The sequence below is a fragment of the Pteronotus mesoamericanus genome, unplaced genomic scaffold (assembly GCF_021234165.1).
Source record: "Pteronotus mesoamericanus isolate MK-2021 breed Mesoamerican mustached bat unplaced genomic scaffold, CSHL_Meso_final contig_1271, whole genome shotgun sequence".
Classification (NCBI taxonomy): domain Eukaryota; kingdom Metazoa; phylum Chordata; class Mammalia; order Chiroptera; family Mormoopidae; genus Pteronotus; species Pteronotus mesoamericanus.
Window position 1 is genome coordinate 33,674 of NW_026555059.1, and position 15,227 is coordinate 48,900.

The 15,227-nt window shown below is 41.4% G+C and overlaps 1 pseudogene; it reads left to right on the plus strand.

The window, feature by feature from the left end:
• The first annotated feature begins 527 nt into the window (after positions 1-527).
• Positions 528-1,752, plus strand: LOC129083642 (upstream-binding factor 1-like protein 1; annotated as a pseudogene).
• The last annotated feature ends 13,475 nt before the right edge of the window (positions 1,753-15,227 follow it).

Consider the following 15,227-nt stretch of genomic DNA (forward strand, 5'->3'; position numbering starts at 1 on the left):
GTAGTAGTATTTCATTGTTGTTTTAAAGTCCTTTCCTTTTGAGGCATTTCTCTTTTAATATTTTAAACTGCACCTTTTTTTCCCCTATGCCTGTTGAGTGAATTGCTGGTCATTTATTTTGTTCATTTGTCGTTAAGACAAACTGTAGTACGATTGATGGGAAGATAGGCTATGGTAGAGTTTAAGGACTTCTTTTCATTTTCCTTTCTTTTTTTTGAGCATGAGGGTATTTAATAGTGCAAATGAAGCATCTTACCACTCATCTTAATCTCACCTCAAAGTTTGGTCAGTTTTCATTTATATTTTTAAGAGTAAATTAAATTATAGAAGGGACATAGCCCAAGTGGGTGTGATTATCTTATTTGTCATAGAAAAGTAACTTTTCTTTCTCTACAGAAACATAGAATCATACACCCTGCAAGACATCCATCTAGAAATAATTCACCAAGTGAGTGTTGAGAGTGTTGAGAGATCTTGCTGAGATGTCTAAACTACTAGGACCATATAAGTGATTCGAACAACTAAATATGGTATTGCCTGATAGCCAAGACAACTGGTGTAAAGAAGACATTTTTAAGCTACTGGAATGCATGGAGAATAGTCTTCCACCCAATGACAACCACATGTTCAAAACAACCCAGTCATATATGGACTGGGAAAGAGTAGCTTTTAAAGATTATTCTGGAGAAATGTGCAAACTCAAATGGTTAGAAATTTCTAACAAGAAAGTTTCGCACTTTGACAGAATTAGTCCTGGAAGCTAAGGAACATCTTAGAAATCCTTACAAAACAAAAAAGCTCAAGGCACACCCCGACTTACCCACAAAGCCCCTGAGTGCTTACCTCCACTTCTTCACCCAGAAGAGGGCTCAGTACTCCCACATGTACCCTGAGCTGAACAACCAGGAGCTGACCAAGGTCCTGTCTAAGAAATACAGAGAACTCCCCGAGCAGATGAAGCTGAAATATATTCAAGATTTCCAGAAGGAGAAACAGGAGTTTGAGAAGAAACTGGCTCAGTTTAGGAAAGACCACCCTGATCTAGTCCAGAACTCCAAGACATCTGTGGCCCCCAAGGGGAGCCCAACCAAAGCCCAAGAGAAGCTTCAGGAAAATGTCAAAGAAGTGCAATCCCCCTCAGAAAACGATTTTTCTGAGGTGATGAAATTCCATGGAGAGCCCAAGAAGGCCCCAATGAATGGATACCACAAGTTCCACCAGGATTTGTGGTCGAGTAGGGAGCTGCGCGACCTGCCCCTGAGGGAGCCCATGGTGGAGATTGGCAGACGCTGGCAGCGCATCCCGCAGAGCCAGAAGCAGCATTACAAGAAGCAGGCCGAGGAGCTGCAGGAACAGTACAAGGTGAACATGCATCGCTGGCTCAAGACTCTGTCTCCTGAAGAATACGCTGCTTACAGAGAGAGGACCTATACTAAGCGTAAGAACATGAACATGAATGAAGGCTCAGACCCCAAGATCATCAGGACAGATGTGCACTGTCCCTCAGCAAAGACTCTGCAAGAAGGACTGCCACAGGAGCAGGGGCTTGGGGCTCCAGAGACAGAATCTCTAGGGACTAGTGGGGCCCATTGCCATGCCTCACAGAGATCGGAAGAAAATAAGGAAGATGGGGAAAAGGCAGAAGGCAGTAGCTCCTCAGACTCCAGCAGTGGGGATGAAGATGAAGAATGTGAGGACAGCAATGACAGCTCACCTTCTTCAGGTGTCACCTCGGACTCAGGCTCCGACTGAGCTTTGTTCATTCCTGAAATGGTGGGACAGAAAACTTCCCAAAAAACATCTTTGGCCAGGACATTAAAATAAAGAGCTATTCTCCACCTCTTTTCATTTTCTTCCTTCTTTCCTTCCCTTTTCAAAAAGAAGTATGACTTGGAAAAAAAGGTATTTGTGTAGTACCATCTGCCTCTCCCATTCCCCAACTCCACCCCCCAGAGAAACCCCATGCAATTACGGCTCTTGAAATAAACAATGAGATGATTGGGTTGTGGAGGGCACACTTGGGTGGACTGAGTGTTCTGAGATGAGGAGTTTTACTAACTGCATATTCTGCCTGCCCAAAGTAGTGGCGGCACTCTGAGCCAATGACCCATACTTTCTCCGTGGAACTCTCTTGCACTGGAACTGGGCAGAGGAAGATTTGACTGAATAGAGGTAAGATAGTTGCTTTTAAGAAAATTGTTGGGTTTTTACCACAATTGCTATTGTGGATGAAATTATTTGTTAGATTAATAAAGAAAGCTGGAAAAACAAACAAAAAAATGTCAAGCCCCACAAAGCTGTCTCCCTATTTTTTAATGTAAAAAGTGGTCTTCCCCATCTTGTGAGTGTGCAGGGCATGTGGGCAGCAGCATTTCCATATGTGTCTTTATCTCAGCGTCAGTGAGATTTTTTTTTGCTGATTTCAAAAATTAGAAAAAAGTTTTTTTAAACTCCCCTTTTTCATTTAAATTGGCTGCTCTTTAGAGTCAGTCCCCTTTGACTCTTGGCACCCATTTCCTGGGCCATGTCTGAATTTATTCTGGTTTCCACCACAACCATTTCCTAACACTCTATGTGCAAATAAATCACATGTTTACCATACCCCCACTTTCAATGTATTACCTTACATACGTGTGTGTATATGCATATAACTATTATATTACACTGATCTGTCTGTGAGTTACTGTACTGGTACCACAGTGCTTTAATTATTTTGGCTGAGTGACATGGAAAGTCTGTTTGAAGCCAGTGCAACCTCATTATACTTTCCCTTTCTAAACATTCCTGGCTATTTTCACTTTTTGTCCTTGTGGACATTGGCATTACATGAACATTTGTGTTCTTCATATATGAAAACAGCTGGGACTTGAGAGTTTATCTTGTTCCTTGATGTCTTAGTTAAATATTTCTTTATTTATGTTTTATAAGCATATAGTTACAGTATCAGAAAATAATGATGTTTGCAATTTTTATGCCTCTGACAGTGAATCATGCTTTTAAAACATACATTTTCAAATGTATTCAGCATCTACTATTCTGTAAGCCTTTTCCTAGTTGCATGGGATACAGAGATGAAAGTTACAATTGCTGACCTTGTCACAATCACAGTCTAGCAAGGAGGAAGGACCAACAAGTATAATCAGTAAGAGTCAGGAAAGCACAAACACCAGACTAATGCAGGCTAAAATTCTGAATATTTTATTGCAATAAGATGGCATTGGTTAAAATAATAATAATCTCTTTACTTATCCAATTCCTCATAATACATCATGAACTGGGAATAAAATTGCAGTCATATAGGGTGTCAGCAAAGACTAGATTTAGTGCTTATAAAATGCCTGGCTCACACTTGATTCAAACACACAAACAGCACAAACAAAAAAGGTGAGCTGATTCCTTCGTTCCTGCCAAATGCTGATGCCACCTTTCCCCCCGCTCAGGATTCTCACTCTCCCCCTTCCTTGCTTACAGCTACTCCGTTAACCAAGTGCTGAGGGTCACTAGCTCTTCTGGGCACCAGTTTCTCCAAGTGGCTGCCTGCACTGTCCAAGAGCAGAGCAACTGGGATCCCCTCAGACCGCCAGAGCAGGGGGTGAGAGACCACCCTGGCACCACCTGGCCACTCTCTCCCACCTCAAAGCCCCCTGGTCTGCGCTGGGCTCCTTACATGTGATCCCCCCTCTGCTGACTTGAGGAGGTCCCCGGGTCCTCACTGATGAGCAGAAGCTAACTCCCTGGAAAAGCACGGGGGACTGTCGAATATGAGCGCAGGCGGAGCCAGGGGTAAAGCCAGGCAGCTGCATGGCAGCTGCAGAAGTTCACGGGGTTCCCAAGGGTCCCCGCAGGCCACCTACCCTTGAGTCAAGTCCTGTGTCTCCAGAGACCCCAGAGATGTCACGAGCAATGAGCAGATCTGTCCTTTGTGCGGACATTTGTACCATCCCCTTCTTGAGATTGGGCTCTGAAGGAGCCGCTGGGATTCTTTGGCATAGTCAGTCCCTTCTGCACACCTAGGGTTTTGAAAGCTCCTGGAGAACCCTTCATTTTATTCCCTAGCAAGGGTGGCCAACCTGTGATCCAGGATGGCTATGAATGCAGCCCAACACAAATTGTAAATATGCTTAAAACATGATAAGATTTTTTGTGTGTGATTACTTGTCATAATGTATTTAACATGTGGCCCAACACAAATCTTCTTCCAGTTAGGCCAGAGAGGCCAAAAGCTTGGACACCTCTGCATCTCTCCTGATTCTTGGGCCATGGCTACCCCTGGAAACTTCCCAGGGCTAGTGGAGCCTAAGGTTTTTCCTCAGACCCTCTTGAGATCCTCCCTGGGGCAATGGAAGCTCTCTCCTCTCACAGATCCCCCGGAGTTATTGCCTGAATTGCTGTCCCAGGAAGAGCTGCGTTCTCTGAACCTCTGGCCCGCCCAGGTGTAAGTCCAGCTGCAGGAGAGCCACAGGGAAATGGGGCTTCCTCTGGTTTGCTCCAAAACACCAGAGGGCCCATTACCCATCTAGGCCTTGAGCTGGATTTGTTGGAGCAGGGCTCCCTCTAGTAGCTAGATGCTGGAACCAGGAACAGTGCCTAACCTTAAACTTGGCACCACCTGCCCTGGACCACAGGTTCGTTGCTCCTGAGCCAGCTTTCAGAGATGCATGTTTCCTTGAATGACATGCATGGGATCCAGGGACACAACTCTACATTCGTACACTCAATATTTTTCAGTAGATTGACTTCTACATATAATTAAATATTTTTTCCTGGAAAAACAAAGTTAAATAAAATAATGTGATTTACATTTTACATTTTACAAAATAACAATAATAATAACAGTGAAATTTATGTATCTAAATTTTAAAATGAAATTTAAAAAGTGACAATAAAATACATGTTTGACCTATCATACTTGACTATAAATTCCTAAAAGTATTGGAAGTGTTTTGACTTAGCCACGATTTAGTTTTTAAAAATCTATTATTTCTTTTCTTCTTAAAAAAAATGGATGCATGTAGATAAGGGAGGCCCCCTGAGTTTGCCCTGATAGAGAGATCACAGAAGGGAAAGGTAGAAGTGCTCAGGCTAGAACTTTTGTATCATGTAGCTGGATTTCCTTTTCCTCTACTAAATAAAAGCTACATTATATTTCAAAAAAATGGTTACAGAAATTGGTTCTTATTAAGCAGATAAATGACAGTTTTCTCTCTGATAAATTCTAATTCATCTTTGAGGAGTCAGGTTTTTATGCCAAAGAAAAATAACATGAAGTATTATCAGTCTCATTAAATGTCTAGGAAAAAAGTTAAATGTATTCCACAAGAACTACATAATAATAATAGAAGGATACAGATCAATATTTATGAACTGAAAGATTAAATGTTACCAACAACCATCAAAACTCTCCAGCCACAGATAGTTCCAACCCCTTAACATATTTTCAGTAACCTCCAAGTGATCTGAACATCTTAGGTTAGGGTGGCAGGACCCTAAACTGTAGATGGGATGAGGAGCAGATGACAATGCTAGAAAGTCTGGGCCACAAACCAGGCCACAGAAAACCAAGGCCCTGCAGGCTGCTTAGCCCCTGGCTCCTCGCTTCTGCAGCAACGAGGAAGGGAACCCTGGAGGGCGACACTGGGAAAGACAAGTTGGAATCCTCTCCCTCCCCACCATCCCCACCCTACCCAGGGCTTTGGTTCCTTTTCTATATATTTTAATAAAACTAAAAGATAATCCATAGACAGGGAGAAAATATTTTCAAAACATGTCTTATAATGGCTTTGTATCCAAAGAACTTTTACAATTCAGTAATAAAACAAAGAAGCCAATGATCATTGTACAATTTACAAGATTTGAGTAGGTACTTCGCTGAAAAATATATCTGGATTATAAATAAGGACCTTGTCTTAGTCTATTTGGGCTTCTAATAAAAATACCATAGACTGAGTGGTTTATATACAACAGAAATTTATTTCTCACAGTTCTAGGGACTAAAAAGTATAAGGTCAAGATGCTGGCTTTTCAGTTTCTGGTGAAGGGCTATTTTCTGGTTTATAGACAGCTGTCTTCTCCATGCCCTCCCATGAGGGAGCTTTCTGGAGTCTCCCAAGGGCACTAATCCTATTCCTAAAGGCTCTACCCTCCTAAGACAATCACCTCCCAAAGGCCCTGCCTCCAAATGCCATCACATTAATGATTAAATTCCAACGTATGAAAAGATGCTCAATGTCATTTGTAATGTATATGCAAACTAAAACTTCAATGAAGACTATGAATTGCATGATTACATTTGTATGATGTTTCTAAAAGGGCAGAACTGTAGAGACAGAAAGCGGATCAGTAGTTGCCTAGAGGTGGGGATTGGAGTAGGGATTGACTGTGCAAGGTCATGCATGAGGAATCTTTCTGGAAGACTGAAAGTATTCTAAAAGTGGATGTGATGATTGTTACCCAAAATAAACTTAATAAAAATGTATTGAAGTCTTGACACTGTACATGTTAAGTGGGTGAATTTTGTATCTAAGCTTTACCTTAATTAAGCTGGCAAAATTATTATGGGCTACAAAAAGCATTTTGTTTGTTTACAGGGTTATGGCAGGCTATGCCACATGAGAAATTAAACTGAAAATAATCAAATATTATTTATTAAATAATTTAAAATAACATTTATAAAACCATTTAGACCAAAGGACAAATAATGTTTAAATATTATTATAAAAAATAATTTTGACTGCACAGACCCCCAGCGTTCTCAGAACACAGAGGATCCTTGAAGTGAGGACACAAGTCCTGATCCCCTACTTCCTGGATGTGGGGTGGGATAGGGAAGGGAATGGTCCAAAAGCAGGGCTTCCTGGACCCCTGGACATCAGGCCTATACCTTGTTGCTTGATGTCCTGGGCTCTGAAAAGTAAGGGTGCTGCATAGTAGCCATCCTGCAGCCGTCCCAAGGCACTGCAGCTGTATGGGCCAAAGGCTGCGAATCTACTGCTCCCTTCTCCCCACTACAGACTGCGAGAAGCTACAGGAACAAGTCCACAGCCTGGACTTCCATCATTGTGCTATCAAGTGGGTGTTTGTTTGTTTGTTTGTTTGTTTTGTTCATCCTTGTACAAACTAAAACATCATCTTAAATGAACATTGAACTAAGTCAGAGATTTTCAAAGTATGGTCCAGGAACCAGCACCAGCAGCATTTTATAATTTGTTAGATATGCAAACTCTCCAGCCCCACTCCAGACCTGTTGAATCAGGAACCTCTGTGGTTGAGGCTTAGCCATCTGTGTTCTAACAAGACCTGCAGGTGATTCTGGCGCACCTACAGGCTAAATCAGTGTTGGTGTTAATCTCTGAGAAGGATCCCTTCTCAGAAAGGAAACACAGCACAGCTGGGAAGGGAAGCCTCTTTCTTCTTCCTCCATCTCCACCTCTTCCTTAATCTGGACCATCTGGGGAGATACAGAGAATCACTTTTGGGTGCTGGGGGCAAACGGGATCAGGCAACAGAGGTTCTTTGAGGACAAGCACCAATTGGAAGGTAAGGAAAGTGAATTACATGAAATAAGATTACCTTGCTTCTGGTGCATGTTTGCTTTTCTCTCCCCGCAGTTTTCCTGAAACCTTTAATAAAGCCTTTAATCAGTTTCAGCCTCATCTCTTGACCCATGTTTGAAAAGAAACAGGACCAGGGTTCAACAAGCATATTAATGTGGACCGTACCTGAGGTTACCTCGATGGTGGCAGTAGTTATTCAGAAAGGCTTCAAAAACAGCAGAGCTTGACTAAGAACGGCCCTCTGTATCTGGCAACTCCCCTTCAAGAATCTTGCAGATTCTTAGCTTTACTTCTGTTGATGAAAGAGGTTTCATTATTCATCCAAAGGTCTGCGATTATCGCAGCTACAGCAGTCTACCTCCATGCCCCTAATACCGCCATACACACATAGTTTTGCTACTTGCAAGTTTTTTTTTAAATAGAGAATAACAAAAAATTACATGAAATAGTTTGCCTACAATACAGAAAGTTTTTATTAATAATTGTAATATTTGTTTATATATTTGGTATAGCTTTTTTCGGTTTTATGTTCCATTGGAGGAAATGTTATTAAGAAAATTAGCACCCCCAACCCCGCCACCAAATGGGATTGACTAGCAAGGATACTTTTATATATACTGAGAGAGGGATTGAGGGGGAAGGCAGCAAGAGAGGACCCAATGGAGGGAAATCAGTTATCCTACTTGGGGGAAATGCAGAATGAGCAACATTGCTAAGGATGAAATGATGTTTTAAAATGTATTTCACTACTAAGTAATCACAGCAACTTCTTTCTACAGCTGGAAAACTCTGTGTCTAAGTGGAAGTGTGTGAGCTTGCACACACACATACATGAAAAGAGGTAAGAAGAAAGTCAGATATTACCCTCCTTCCCAAAGATTTTGCAGTCTTTGAGAGGATCTTGTCTCTGGGAAAAAATAGCAAGAAAAAAAGGCCAAGTTTTTTTCAAGAATGAATGATGTTCAGGATTTAAAAATTGTTTCTTTACCTTTTTTCTTCATTTGGCAATTGTGAGAGGCTGATTTGCGGTAAGGGCTAGGCTAGGCAGAGGTAAATATTTTTTAAAAAGGTTTTACTTAATGGCGTTGAGAGGAAAAGTACAGATGGTTATTTTGACTGTTTCTTTCATTGAGTTGACAATTCATCCAATTTGTTTTGTGGTTATTCTTTCTCTGCTTCCGGGGGGATATTACTTGTTTCTGAGCAACAGAGAGGAGGAAAGCCCCACCTAGCACTTCTGACCCCAGGAGGCTGCTAGACTGCCAGTTTCCAAGAAACCCAAGGTAGATTAGTGATCCCAAGAATGTTCTACTCATGCTGCAGTAGCCACATCTCCCATAGAGTGAGGAATGGGGGAAAGCTGTGAGACGCTATGCCCTGTCAGGTAATGGGGTGCTCGCTCTCAGAACTAAAATGGGCGCTAAGGTCCATGCCTCTCTAATCCAAGAGAGCTGTATTCAGGGACACCAGACAGACTATGGCATCATTGAACAAAGGGAGAGTTGAGTCCTAGATGTTTGTCTGGTTGAGTATTTGGAAAAAAGAGGATCCCAGGACTCAAACTCATTTGTCCCTACTATACCGTGCCTAGAGTCCTCACACAACATTATTGTCTCCCATCCTTTTGAGGCTCCACTTTCAACCTGAAGGAGTACCTGACATATCTCTACAGCAGCTGAGACTCTCTGGGCTCTAAGACACTCATACTAAAAGCCACAGCAAGGTTTCAGAGTATGGTGGAACCACCTCTGGATTCATTTTGGGAGTAGTGGGACCTGAGAAGTAACAGCATCGAGCCCCAGTGCTACAAATTGAGAACGAAATGAAAGAAGATTGAACTGACTAAAGCCTGACTCTTGGATTGAGAGTCTCTCAACTGAAATTTGTGGCCATTTTCTGCCGTGTCTTCTGAGCCAGGCTGCTAAGCTCCAGGTAGTGATATTGAGACATTATCATTGTGGGTCATGACTGTGGGGCTCTTGAAACCCTCAATGTGAGGAAACAGATGAAACCTCCAACCCTGAACTATATTCCAATGTGTCTGTTTCCTATGACATTCTTCCGTTACAGATTTTCAAGGTTTGAAAAGCTTTTTAAGGCTTTCCCTGGGTCTTTGACCCATGACTGTCTCAAATTTGCGTTTTCTCTCACTCTCTTACTCTATTTTTATTTCCTCCTCCTTGAGTCTCTTTCATTCCTATCTTTTTGCCTTCCTCATGAATGTGCTCCCTCTCTCCTTTGTTGTCATTATGTTACTGTATTTAATAGTGGTAGTAATTAAAATTGTGCCAATTGATCCCTTTATACTCCTTTGAGATCAGTACTTTGTCTTGCAACAAAAGAAACTGAGGCACCCTCAGTTGACTGGGCTATGAAGCAGTAGGTCTGGGGATCAAACCCAGCAGTTCAGCTTCAGGGCCTGTGCTTTTAGCCATAATGCCATATTCTCACCCTCTCTCTTTCACTTTGGGTATTAATGAACAGCAGAAACTTCATGCTAATTCCTTGGAATGGAATTCCCCAACACTCAAGTGTATTTTTAAAATGTGCAATTCACCTGTTGTCTCCTTTATCAGTATTTCATATTCTCTACAACTTTTTTGCTGTTCCTGAGGGGATGATCTTTCTCCTGGATTCATTGATTTATTCATTTAAAGTCAGGAAATTTTACTTTGGGCCAGACACAGTTTGAACCTCTTTTTTTCCTATATCTGCCCATAGAGTTGCTGTAAGCCTTTTTTCCTTCAAATTTCTTTATTACAACATCTCTTTTTGTACTGCTCTAATTTCCTCTCTATTCCTGATGTCTCTTCTGTCCTACTCGCAATTCTGTTTCTTTACTTGATCTTTACTTTCCTCTTTCTCTCTTTCTATCATATAATTCTGAACACCCTGTGCCCTGCTAGACATGACTTTCTCACATGTTTGTGGGATCAGTCAGGACAGGAGAACCTTCATTCCAGCTCCATGCAATGGATTCACATCACAGGGACAGGACGAAACATTTTGCAAAACCTCACTTTTGCTGCCTCTCCCCTTAGAAGTTGGCATGCATATTGCTGGGATTTGGGCAAGAACAGGCCACCCCCACTTCTCATTCTGGGATATTTCAGTGATTAGCTCATCTCACATTGTGAAAGCGAAAAGCAAGAAAAGAGCCCTAGAACATGGGTAGAGATATTCCAGACCTTTGTACTGAGATCTGGGCCAGACAGAGGACTGAAAGAGAAGGATTTCAGAGTGATTCTGGTAGACCTCATGGTTCAGTAGGGCCAGAGTAGAGAGGCATATAGGTACACAGTCAAAAGCCCATGGAAAGCATAGAATCTATTTCTTCAAAGCTAATTCCTTCCTACTAATTCCTTGAAGAATGAAGAATGTTAATATAAATATTAGATTTTATCAAAGAGATGTCATGTCTCTTAACCAGTTTCAAATACCTCTACAATCCAAAAGTCTGGGAGATCACAGGAGCCAACCTGGCTTTCCCTTCTGAGTATGAGAGGCACAGGGTTTGTGAGAACAGAACAGCCCTTGTCTGGGGTTGGGGCCAAGGTTTCCATTTCTTCAGGCCACACTTACTGGTAACGTCCAGAAGATGACTTTGTCACCCTCTCTTCAGAAACACTCATATGAACACCAGCCCAATCCCTGGCCCTTATAACCAATAAATCATAGGAAGCACAGGATATCCACAAGGCTTGTTATAATGAGAGTCTCTTGCCAGATATGGAGACATCTGTAGGAGTTTCCTGCCAAGGTTAGGCACTGACCTTCTTTACCACACTGTTCTAGGGAGATGGACCACAACTACTTCATCACTCCATTCTGGTATTGTATATCTCGGTGTCAATACTGTTTCACCATGTTATATTCAGAATGATTGTTCAGTTGATAGCACTTCCTTAAAGGGTCTGCCAAAAGAATATTTGCTGTACCAATTATCCAGAGATTTAGAAGTCCCTCTGATAGGAATCTGGAGCTTGAATGGTGGATCTATCAGAGGCTCATTAAATCCTACTGTCTCTAGGATTCTCACTCTCTGAATCCAGAATCTTGTGATTGGTTTATAAGGAGAATAGATGTAGCAGGTTATATTTATCCCCCCTCTCCCCTAAAAAGTACAACAATATATTCCATTCTCATTCTCTTCTGTAATGTAATTTATTTTTAAAACTGCTCCCATCACCTTGAATCTGGGTAGGTTTGTGATAATAACAGGTGAGATACTCTGTGTAGCATAAAAGGTAGAATAACTTCCACCTGGCTTTATTGGATGTTTGCTGTATGAGTGAGGAAGCCTGAGCAGCTACATGAAGAGGCTACATGAAGATATTCTCAGTAACAGCCCCAGCTGAGATAACCCATACAGCATCATCTGCTGTGATTAGATAATTTTTTCGTCTCTACCAAATATTCAGTTACCAAGAGAATGATCACTAGGTGGGTCTACAGACCCAAAAGACCTATTATACCTTGGATTTTGACCAGAACTGCATTTGTACTTGATTCTCATTTGTTTCCAGTCTAACATGAGATGATGATTATGCTTCAAGTCTGCATGTATCCATTAAAAACTCACACCCTGAGTGAATTCAAACAGTATGCATATTCCTATATTTCTAATAAACATAGGTCCCTTTGGATAAGGACTGGGGAATCATTATGGTATATAATTGTCATGGTATCACTGGGGACTTACTCCTAGGAATATGGCCACCTTATCAGTCAAGGAATACTGAATCTAAAAATGGTCTCAATCCCAGGAACTACAAATAGGATCATTACTTTAACTGAAAAACAAAACAAAACAAAACAAAACAACCCTCAGCATCCTGCTCCTTCTTTCTTGCTTTCTTTTGATGATATCTTGACATATCCCCTTGGCTTCCCTTCTGTTTGTCCCTGGCATGTTGTTTACTAACCATCTCCACAGTTCTAGCCTGGAGCGGAGAGCTACCACTGAACTTCTTACTGAGGCTAGTTCCCTCTCATCAGCATTTTCCTGAGGACTTTGGAGAATGGTGCATCTTCTTGGCTTTCTTGAGGAACACAATGCTGTGGTTATTTTTCTGTCTTCATAATATATCCACTCCACAATACAAATGCCCTTTGCCTCTTAATCCTATCCGCTGCCTTCTGACACAGTAATTCAGGCATTTCAGTGTTGCTAAGCATGGACCATTGCTCTTTCCAGGCTTATAGGAGGTAGCAGTCAGCCAATGTACCCCATTCTCTGATGTCGTTGTCAGGGTATTATATCCTATACCCTGAGAAAGTGCCCCAGACAAATCAACTCATTTCCTATTTTATGTTCTTGCTCCATTGTTCAAGTATTCTCAAAATCCAGTTCTAAGGGGATTCCCTATAACCCAAGTAAATGCTGGATAATTCCTCCAGCTTCTTCAGGATATTTGCTCTCTTTTTTAATACAGATTAAGAATAGCATAGGAAAAAGCTCTGGCTGGTGAGGCTCAGTGGATTGAGTGCTGGCCTGTGAACCAAAGTGTCACTTGTTTGATTCCCAGTCAGGGCACATGCCCATGTTGCAGGCCAGGTCCCCAGAAGGGGTCACACAAGAGACAGCTATACATTGATGTTTCTCTCTTTCTCTCCCTTTCTTTCTTCCTCCCTTCCCCTCTCTTGAATAAGTAAATAATCTTAAAAAAGAAAAAAAGAATAGCATAGGAAATGGAGATGCCAAAGAACTTACATATACAACCCATGGACATGAACTAAGGGGGAATTGCTAGAGGAATAGGGTGGGGACCAGGTACCAGGCAAAGGAGGGAAAATTGGGACAACTATAATAAATAAAACCAAGACTATAGGGAGCTGTGTTTGGGCTGCAAATTAACAAAAAGCCAGACTCAAACAAGCTTAAACTACGATAAAACCTATTTTTTTCTTCCAAGTGGAAGTTAAGGGTAGTGCAGACATCAGGGCTGGGTGATTCAGCAACTCAAGAATGACATTAAATATGAAGGTGCTTTCCCTTTCTCCCCTATTCAGCCCAAGTCTCTTTCTCTGGCGGGAATGAAAGTAACACTTTTCAACAGTGGCATGATTTCCACTTAATCTTTTTCTTATTTTTTTTTAATTTTTAATTTTTTATTGAGTTTATTGGGGTGACATTGATTAATAAAATTATATAGGTTTTGGGGGTAAAATTCTATAATACATCTGTATATTGTATTTTGTGTTCACCATCCCAAGTCAAGACTCCTTCCATTACCATTTATTCCTTTTTACTCTCGTTTACCTCACTCAACCCACCTTTCCCATTGGTAATCACCATACTGTTGTTTATGGTCATGAGTTATTTTTTTTTCTTTTTGTTTAATCCCTTCACCTCTGACCACTGTCAATATGTTCTCTGCATCTATGAATCTCTTTCTATTTTGTTTGTTAGTTTATTTTCTTCATTAGATTCCACATGTAAGTAAAACCATATGGTACTTGTCTGTTCGCGACTGACTTATTTCACTTAGCATAATACTCAGATTTTATCAGTGTAGATTCAATCAGCTTTTTTAATTCAGATTTAATCCAAATCTATACTAACCTGATAGCAATACTAATCACTCAGAAATAATTAGCAATAATATCATACAAGGAGGTTGGGGGAAAATCCTGAGTCCCAGAGTCTCAGACTGCAGGTCCGAGAGACAGCACAGTGGGCAAGGGAGCCATCAGAGTTTTGCAAGGAAGGATCTCCAGAGCCAGGTGGGCAGTGGGGCAAATGAGGTCCTCAGTGCAGCAGGGCAGAGCCTCCGGTGGCAAATGCCAAGGAAGATCAGCGTGGTGTGGAGCAGCTCTCTGGTGTGTGGAGCTCAGTTGTCTCAGCAGTAGTCCAGAGCCTGCCTATACCTTGAAAGTCAGGTATTCCACCCTCCTTGGTCTCTTGATAAATGTCAAGGGTCTCTTGGCACCCTCGATGGCAAATGGGGAATTTCCATAAGGGCCTATCTATGGGTGGTCCTGCTCTGCAGACATGGCTGTTCAGGTCATGTGTACAGATACCTTAGATGTGAGATGTGTCTCCTTCCCAGATGTGTCTTACATGACTGAGGTAGTTTCCCTCTTGAACCAAAGTGTCAGAGCTGTTGGCAGCCATCTTGGTTGACGTGAGTGACTCCACTTTGTTTTACATACTTTATCCTATCTTGACTGGACCAATGCCATGTTATTGGTCCTGCTCTCTATACTAGGTCATAAGGTAGTTCCATTTTTAATTTTTTGAGGAAACCCCATACTGTTTTTCACAGTACCAAACTGCATTCCCACTAACAGTGCATGAGGGTTCCCTTTTCTCCACATCCTTACCAACACCTGTTTGTTGATATATTGATGACAGTCATTCTAATAGGTATGAGGTAATATCTCATTGTGGTTTTAATTTACATTTCTCTGATGATTAGTGACACTGAGCATCTTTTCATGTCTATTGGCCACCTGTATGTCCTCTTTGGAAAAGTGTCTATTTAGGTCCATTGCCCATTTTTTAATTGGATTGTTTGGGGGATTTTTTGGTGTTGACTTGTATAAGTTCTTTTTAAATTTTGGATAATAACCTCTTATCAGGTGTATCATTGGTGAATATGTTCTCCCATTCAGAGGGTTGTCTTCATTTTGTTGATAGTTTCCTTTCCTGTGCAAAAATTTATAGTTTGA